This window comes from Hibiscus syriacus, unplaced genomic scaffold (assembly GCF_006381635.1).
Source record: "Hibiscus syriacus cultivar Baekdansim isolate YM2019G1 unplaced genomic scaffold, ASM638163v2 tig00112809_pilon, whole genome shotgun sequence".
In the NCBI taxonomy this organism is placed as follows: domain Eukaryota; kingdom Viridiplantae; phylum Streptophyta; class Magnoliopsida; order Malvales; family Malvaceae; genus Hibiscus; species Hibiscus syriacus.
Genome location: NW_024063405.1, coordinates 10,484 through 19,354, shown reverse-complemented (window position 1 = coordinate 19,354; position 8,871 = coordinate 10,484). Strand labels below are relative to the sequence as shown.

General features: G+C 35.2%; 2 pseudogenes; both read left to right on the top strand.

Moving 5' to 3' along the window:
* Positions 1–4,040: 4,040 nt before the first annotated feature.
* On the top strand, positions 4,041–5,889 carry LOC120183746 (annotated as a pseudogene).
* Positions 5,890–6,330: 441 nt separating this feature from the next.
* LOC120183747 lies at positions 6,331–7,716 on the top strand (annotated as a pseudogene).
* The last annotated feature ends 1,155 nt before the right edge of the window (positions 7,717–8,871 follow it).

Sequence of the window (8,871 nt, the reverse complement as noted above, 5' to 3'; positions counted from 1 at the left end):
TATACTTTCAAATTCACATGGCATGGAATATTTATTTTGGTTTTTTTATTCTAAAATTTAATTTTAAATAATTTGAGTTTAATAAATGTTTGGCATATTATGTATTAAATAGGGATGAGTCTACAGTAAATATCATACATCAAAATATATTATTAATATTACATACCGAAATACATCATTAAATAATTATTTTTATTAAATAAACATTAAAAAGAATTCACATGGCATGGGATATTTTAATATGGTTTTGTTTTTATTCCAAATTTTAATTTGAATTAATTTAAATTTAATAAATGTTTGGCGTACTATGAATTAAATACATAGGGCGTAGAGAGCGGCACCATCCCTTTTTTTACTCCGTGGCATTTAATAAATTTAAAAGGTTTTCTTCGACGATAGATGACCGACAGTGAATGATGCAATGACATATGGCAGGGAATTTAAGTTTTTTTCTTTTCTACATACCTAAATAAGTGTTTAAATTATATTTTATTTGTTTAAATAGGCTACTATAATATTTTTTTTTGACTATCCAAGTGTCTAACGTTAAAAATATGATAATTTTAGGTGCCTGGGACGTAACGGTCGTTAGTTTTCTCCATTAAGTGACACTTGTTACAGTCTGATAATTTCAAAATTTATTTTTTAAAAGAAAATTATTAAAAAATATTATTATATTTATAAAAAAATTAATTTCTTTTAAATTATAAAAAAACTCAAAATTCATAAAATCCCCAAATCCTAACACTAACCCGCTATTATCGCCCTTTTCGACCACGATCACCGTCGTCGACATAGTCTCTGCCATCATCCTAGTTATACGCCGCCTTAGTTGATGCCGATTGGTCATCGAAATCGCGTGGGATCACGATTTTCATCCCAGGGTTCGGGGGGTATAAACCGTCGATCGGTCACGGTCACGGGGGAGCTTCGTTGACGACAAAGGGTAGTCGACGTGAATTTAGAGGTTGAAATGAAAGTTTTCAAAGTTTTGATGTTATTTCAAAATAACTTAATACAAAAATAAGTGTCCAAACTATACCTTGAAAAAACGTTTTAATGCGTAAAGAATTTTTCATTAAAATTAGGCGCCTAATGTTTTCTCCGTTACCATTTTAGGTGCTCGGACGTTAACCGTCGTTAAAAATCTTCGTTAAGTGATACAAGTTACGTTATGGTAATTTTGAGTATTTTTATTTCAAATAATAAACAAAAATATATTTAAAAAAAACCTTAAATTATCATTCTCGATGAGGTAAGCAGAATGTAACAAGTAGTAGGATCGGAAACAGAAAATGAAATATAGCAGAGTGGTCTCAAACTCTGTCTCGTGACTCAAAAGTACAAATCAAAATTCAAGTTGAGTTTAGGGTTTAGAAAATTACCTGATCTGATTTCCTGGGTTAACGGCAAGAGAGGGCTTGGGTGAGAACAGAAAGACGGGCTGACATTGAGTGGTGGCGTGAGAACTGAGAAGCTTGTTTGGCTGCACTGGCGGGGAGGAGTGAAGAGAGACGAGAATAAGTCCGTGATTTCCAAGGGAAATTTTAGAAAAAACTTTTAGGTAAACTTATCACTTTTGTTTAATTTTTTGTTTATATTTTTCTTATTAAATTTAAAATATTTAATATTTGATCATTTATGTTTTTATTTAAGTAAAATATGATTCTTGAGAATTAATGTCATTAGACCTTTAATAGATTACTAATGTGATACAATGAATCTATATAATTAACAAAGATAAACTACAAAAATAGTCACTAATTTTCGTTTTCTCCATTACGTTTATCCTTGATAATCTTGCCTTTGGTATACCCCTCCTTGCTGTTCATCTTTTGGCATACCCCTTCTTGCTGTTCATCTTCTTCGTTGATCATAGCAAGGTATAAGCGTAACTGCTGTGCAAATGGATAACGAATTATAGAAAGCTTATTGGCCTAGTTTACCTAAAATTCTGGAGGTTTTGGGGGACTTTTTAGTATTGAAGGTAGTGGCGGAGTGTCAAAAATCTGCACCGGAGAAAAAAATGGACAACGAATTAAAGAAAGTTTACTGGATAAAAATCTTAAACAGTGAAAAATAAAGAGGGATCAATTTAATACACATAAACCGGACGACATATTAACAAAACCTACTCGTTCAATGGTCTTGCTCTGAACTTCAGAATTTTAGTCATCATTTCTTTCTCAAGCTCTGCGGTGCTCTTTACTCTATCTGGACACACTCTCTGTGTTGTTTCGAATTCAAGCTCTTTAGGCCTTGTCAAAATGAAGTGATTCTGTTTATTTACATTTGATGAACTGTTGAAACAAATGATGTTACTTGTTCTCAAACGTAAGACTTCAAGGAAAGCACAAACCAAATTTCACATAGAAACAAACCCTTATATGGAATTTGCCAACAGTTTTAGCAATGGAAGAGCTCATGCCACAGGTAAAACCACATTTAGAGAAAGTTACAAATAACAGTAGATGAAACATGCAAAGGGAAAGAAACGTATAAGAACCTATCTCGATCTTTCTCCATCTAATTTCTGATGTTTAATGGCTTGTTTTTCTGGAGCCAGATTACGTTTACACCTTGCTCCAACCAATGTAGAAGATGAACAGCAAGAAAGGGTGTGCCAAGGGTAAGATTGCCAATGACGAGCTTCGGTGAGAAAAATGAAAATGCACTTAAATATTAGTAATTATTTATGTAGTTTATCTTTCTTAATTTTATATATTCTTCTTACCACATCAGTAATATGTTAGAGGTATAATGATAGTTAATTCTCAGTGATCGCATTTTAATTAAATACAAAAAAGTGACAAAATATTATATTTTTTAAATTTAATGAACAAATACTGTACAAAATTTAGAAATAAGTGATCAATCATGTAATTTACCCAAAACTTTTTCCCGTGATTTTTATGGCAATTATTTTATTAGGATAAAAAATCCACAACAATAATAAGAGTTAATTGTACTGCATTATTTTAAATAATAATTTTTATTTTAAATTTATCTTTAAACTTTTAAATATGTTAATTTTATTTATAAAATATAACTTTTATTTTTAGTCAATTCTTAATTTTTTAAATATTCTAATTTAATAATCAAATTATAACTCTCGTTCTAAATTGATCTCGAAACTTTTTAATATTTTAATATTATCTATAAATCATATGTATATGTTAATTACGACCCATCTTAATAAAACCGTTAGGTCGAGATATATTACTATATGTTTGCAAAAAAATAAAATCTAAGTTGAAATTTTGGTTGAAACTAATTTTATATTTAGATAATTTTAGAGATAAAATTGAAATATTTAAAAATTTGATGACTAATTTAAAATGAACACGAGGATAAAAATACACTTAACATTTCATTGAATAATAATTTTGGTTTATATATATATTTTTAAAACACTTTGAACATACAACCAACGCTTATCATTTATATAATAAGTTATATATGTTTAAAATATTAACGTGACACATATTATAGGTCTAAATTAATAATGTAATATATACTATATATTCGAAGAATAATGTGACATGTGAAGTTGAATTTGGTCTCGAATTTGGTCTTGGGTGTACACAGCTCATGTTGGTTTTCGAGGTGAGCCATCAGTTTTTCCTCCTCGAATTTTTTTTTTTTTTTTGCTGCTGGTTCAATACATCTTTTTATTTGCCTTTTGATTTTGTTTTGCTTATGGTTTCCCGCATGTTTTTGTTTGGGGCTATGGGAAGTTCTTTTGGTGGGGAGAGATGGATGAAAGTAAAGAGGTAGAGGAAGAATATAGAAAAGAATAAGAAAAAAAAATATTATTTTTATTAAAAATATAAAGTTTGAAAGAAATAAAAAATCAATATTGGTAGTCAGGGTAAAAAAATTATCACCTTGAGGGAAGTACCTTCGAAGGTTCCGCCATGTCTCTGGGCAGTCGGCTTTTGGCACTAAAGCTTTACCAATTATATTTTCTTTCTTTTTGACTACGTGAGAGTGAGAAGAATCAAACTCTATTGTTACCCTTAACCCCTACGGTTGTTGGACAAAGACGCGCCTTGGACTTCATTCCTCTTATCTATCCCGTCTTATTTTCTCTCATTTTTCATCTCATAATGCCCCCCTTTTCTCCTATTGAAATCCTTATCCCTTGTAATTGTGTGTCAAGATTGCTCCTTGAGTTCACTACATCATAGCTTGTTTGTGGTCAGCTTCGGTTTTAGATCTTTATAATCTGCCAAGGATCTCAGGTGAGGAGAAATCAGTGATCTGGAAACCATCGCATCTTTCACTTTTCAGCTGAAATTCAGGTACTTTAAGTTCATCCATTTCCGGGATTATATACCATAGATTCAATCTTTTTAACCTTTTGGGGATAACTACTCGAAAACAATCTCTGGATTTTTAAGATCTTACCCAAGCTTTCCTTGTTCTTTTGTTTCACTTCAAAAGACAAAGTTTTCATTTGAGTAGGCCAATAGGAGTCTATTAGATTACTGGGTACTTAAAACTTGAAAAAATTCTCTGGGTTTTAAAGATCTTCTCCATAACGATTTGAATCTTCATCAACTATGATGATGGGGTGCAAGTCTAGCAAAGCAGTAAGTGGTCCAGAATCATCTTCCCAAGGCAGGACCGATTCTCTGTTCGAATCAGACTTGAGCTCCTACGAGGCTGCTTGTAGAAAGGATTCAACTTTGCAGCAATTTGATGGGACCCTCCATCGACGCACTAACGATGTCATTGGCACACTAGCTGCTGGTTTGGATGTTCGATCCTTATCTTTTGACTCGCTCAAACAGGTTATTGGATGTCTTCTTGAAACCAACGAGGAAGCGGTGAAAATCATTTTGGAACGTCAGAGAGATATATGGAAAACCCAGACTTGTTTTCTTTGGTCGAGGAATACTTTGAGAACAGTAAAAAGACATTAGAATTTTGCGCAGCTCTTGAGAATTGCCTCAAACGTGCTCGAAACAATCAGTTAATTATTCAGTTGGCTGTTAGGCATTTTGACGAAGAGGCGGGTTTACGAGTCGAGGATGGTGAGAGGAAATTTGTGAAGACTTTGGAAGAACTAGGGAAATTTAAAGCAGCAGAGGAGCCATTCACTAAGGAGTTCTTTATACTGTTTGATTCGGTTCGTAGGCAGCAGGAATTAATGCTACAGAAATTGCTAGCTCGGAAGAGAAATCTCGATAAGAAGTTGAAATCTTTGAAAACGTGGAGGAGGGTGTCGAATGTGTTGTTCGTAGCCACTTTCGTCTCAGTGGTGATCTTCTCTGTGGTGGCTGCAGCGATAGCTGCACCGCCCGTTGTAGCAGCTTTGGCAGCTGCATTGGCACCTATCGGTACAGTTGGTAAATGGTGCAATTGGCTTTGGAAGCGCTACGAGAAGGATCTGAAAGAGCAGAAGGAGTTAATAAACGAAATGTGGAGTCGTTCGTACTTCGCAATCCATGACTTGGAAAACATAAGAGTGCTCATCAGGAAGTTGGAAATTGAGATGGAATCACTATTGTATGACGCTGATTTTGCACTTAGAGAAGAAGATGCACTGAAGCTCGCGATGGATGAGATCAAGAGAAAGTTGGAAGCATTTATGACAACCATCGAGGAATTGGGTCAACAGGCCGATACATGTAGCCGGAATATTAGGATGGCAAGGACAGTGGTTTTGAAGAAGATGATGAACGGTTCTGGTAGTTCATCAACTGGTGCCAGCCATTTGGAACTCTAGCAATAACATATATTTTGCTGTGTATACGTTGTATTAACCTTATGTTGAATTCGAGTTAATGAAGTTCCACCTCTACGAGTAAGTAGATCTGGACCTGATCATATATACCTATTACATTGTTCAGTCAATCTAATTTTGGTTCGAGTTTACATCTTCCCTGATTGTGTCCAGTGTTTAGATCTGGTTTTCCAGTTCTGCTTGGATGGTTTCAACGAAACTTCTTTTTGGACTTGGTCATGAATTCCGGCTCAAGTTGGCAAAGGGAGGTCGAAATTAAGACAAAATTGGTTGAAAATATTTGAATTATAAATTTATATTAAATATTTTTATTTTTATTAAGATTTATATTAAAACATTATAATTAAAGTAGTTGAGCAATTTTTACGATTTTTTTTAAATATTACTAACAATATATTATGTTATATTTAAGATGTAGACGAATGAAGGTATTTTATATAAGGATTTTCAATTATTTTATTTACAAATTATAAAATATAAAATAATTAAATTCGGGTAGTTTCGCTTCCAATTTCCGAGCGAAAATTTCTGTGAAAGTTAAATATAAAAAGAAACTTCAATTCCCACTCTAAATTGACTTAGAGTTGGAATAAACAACACGGAAATTTTCGAGTACCCTCGAATCTTCCAGAGAGTAATTAACACCCATTTAAGAAACTTGGCCCTTGACTCTATCAATCAATTCTTTGGATTCTCAGGTTAGTTTCTTTTACCCAATTCTTAGAACTGTCTCGCTTTTCTTTTAATTTATAATTTTGTTAGATTATACTTTGTGATGAATGCAGATGCGGTCGTGTTTCTATATTTTTCTGGGAGTTTTTAAAATTTGATTTATATTCTGATTTTAGATTAGGGATTTCGTTTTTTTGCCTAAATCTAATAAATTGTTGAGATTGGTTAATTATTAGTATCGTTTATGGGAATAATTTGATGAATTCGAAAGCTTTGATTTTTAGAGTTCTATCAGGCTTGTGGTGGATTTTTTTGAAAAATGGGAACTGGGTTTGAAGTGATTGACTGAAAGTGGTGTTGTTTTCTTTTAATTCCATAACTTGAATTTCTGGATTTTTTTATTTAAGTTTTGCCCTTTCAATTCGTGCATTTTCCTCATGATATTTTGATCTTTTGGTTTAGGTATATAAGCAATGGTGAGTGGTTTTGGGGAATCAACAAGCATGCCTCCCCCAAGTCAATCTTGCTCGAGTAGTAGTAATGCTAATGATGCTGGTGATTTCGAATGCAATATCTGCTTTGAATTGGCTCAAGATCCAGTCGTCACACTTTGTGGTCATCTATTCTGCTGGCCATGTCTATACCGGTGGTTGCACCATCACTCTAATTGTCAAGAATGCCCAGTTTGCAAGGCCCTCGTACAAGAGGAAAAACTTGTTCCCCTTTATGGCAGGGGCAAAAACCAGACTGATCCGGTATTCGGGCACGGAAATCCCTAACCGCCCAGCAGGACACAGACCAGCAACTGCTCCTCCTCCTCCCCTGGAAACAAACCAGTTTGTGAATTACGGGTTTGGACTAATGGGCGGTTTTGTTCCAATGGCAACTGCAAGAATCGGTAACTTCACAATGGGTTTTGGAGGCTTATTGCCATCCTTGTTCAATATTCAGTTTCATGGATATCCAGGTCCTGCTATGTATGGAACACCTTCAGGATTTCCTTATGGATTCCATACGTTTCATAGTGGTCATGCTCATGGGTTCCCCCCACCGACGACTCGATGGCAGCAGGCAGATAATGTATTGAAGAATCTTCTTTTGTTGATTGGTTTCTTTGTCATGCTTGCTCTGCTTTATTGGTGAAAATAGTTTCAAGCCTTTGGCCAGTGGTGGTTATTTAGTGTCTGTAAATACACCAACAGCACTGTAGATTACGTTTTTGGCTTCAAGAACAACTCACACCAGTGTCGAATCATAATTTTAAAAAAAAAACTTGTTTAAGTTTTCGGCCAGAGATGATCGTATGTTCGGCTGTACCATTGCCCTCTCAACTAGCAGTTGAGACTGGAGCTTGAAAATCTTGTTCTTGTTCTTCATCTTCAGGAGGATGTTCCAGTTGGAATGCTAACGTGTTTCCAACATCTTGTCCGGTAACAGAGTGGAAAACTGTTTTGATGTTGGTACTATTCAAGGTTTACAATTACCATATTTTCTGTAACACTCCAATTTAGGGGTTAAAATTAAGAAATTATAAAGCGGTAGATTTAATTTGGTTTTTTAAAAGAAACAGGGGATTAAATTGTAATTTTTTAAAGTTGGCAGACCGTTTTATGAAGTGCAGGAAGTTCAGTGACTAAACTCTTGGTTTAGCTAATTTTTTATAGGAGAGAATTATAAACTCTCCCCGTGCGCAGAATCAGAAAATTTTTCAGTTTTTTCTCTCCAACAACCCAACTTCCAATTCTGATCTACTCGTCGTCCGACCTCCAAACGACGAGCCGAAACCATCATCGTGTTCGTTGTCAATCGAGGAACAAAACCCCTCAAACCTTTCGTCGTGAATCATCGCTGTTCGTCGTGAATTTCAGTCGGAAGTATCGTCGGTAATAACTCGGTTTTAGTTGGTTTTTCATCGATTCACGATGATCGGGTCATCCGTTTACGACACCTCCCGTACCATCGTGTTCGTTGCATCGTTCCGAATTTGCCGGTGTCATCCTTGGTCTCCGTCGACAGCGGGGCGTGAGGAGGTGAAGCAGTCAAAGTTTTCGATTTGTTGAAATCGAGCTCTCCGCCGTTCAAAATTATAAACCGAGCTTTGTAAGTATCTCGAAATCGCTCAAAATAATTTTTGGAAATTTTTCCGGGATTTTAGAACTGTTCACGCGCCCCCACACGCCGCCACTGCGTGTGGGGAAGAAAAAAATGACCGGTTTGACCAGTTTTGGTGCATAGTTGACCGGTTTGACCGGTCACAACCCGACCCGTTGACCCGACCCGTTGACCCGACCCGTTGATCGTTGACCCGTTGACCATTGACCGGAGTTGACCACTGTTGACCAAAACTTTGACTGGCTTTGATCGGGAATTAAACGACCTTTGACTTTGACCGAGTATACCTATCCTGATATTTTTCGACGTTCCAAATCCGATTCCGCTGTCCGTTT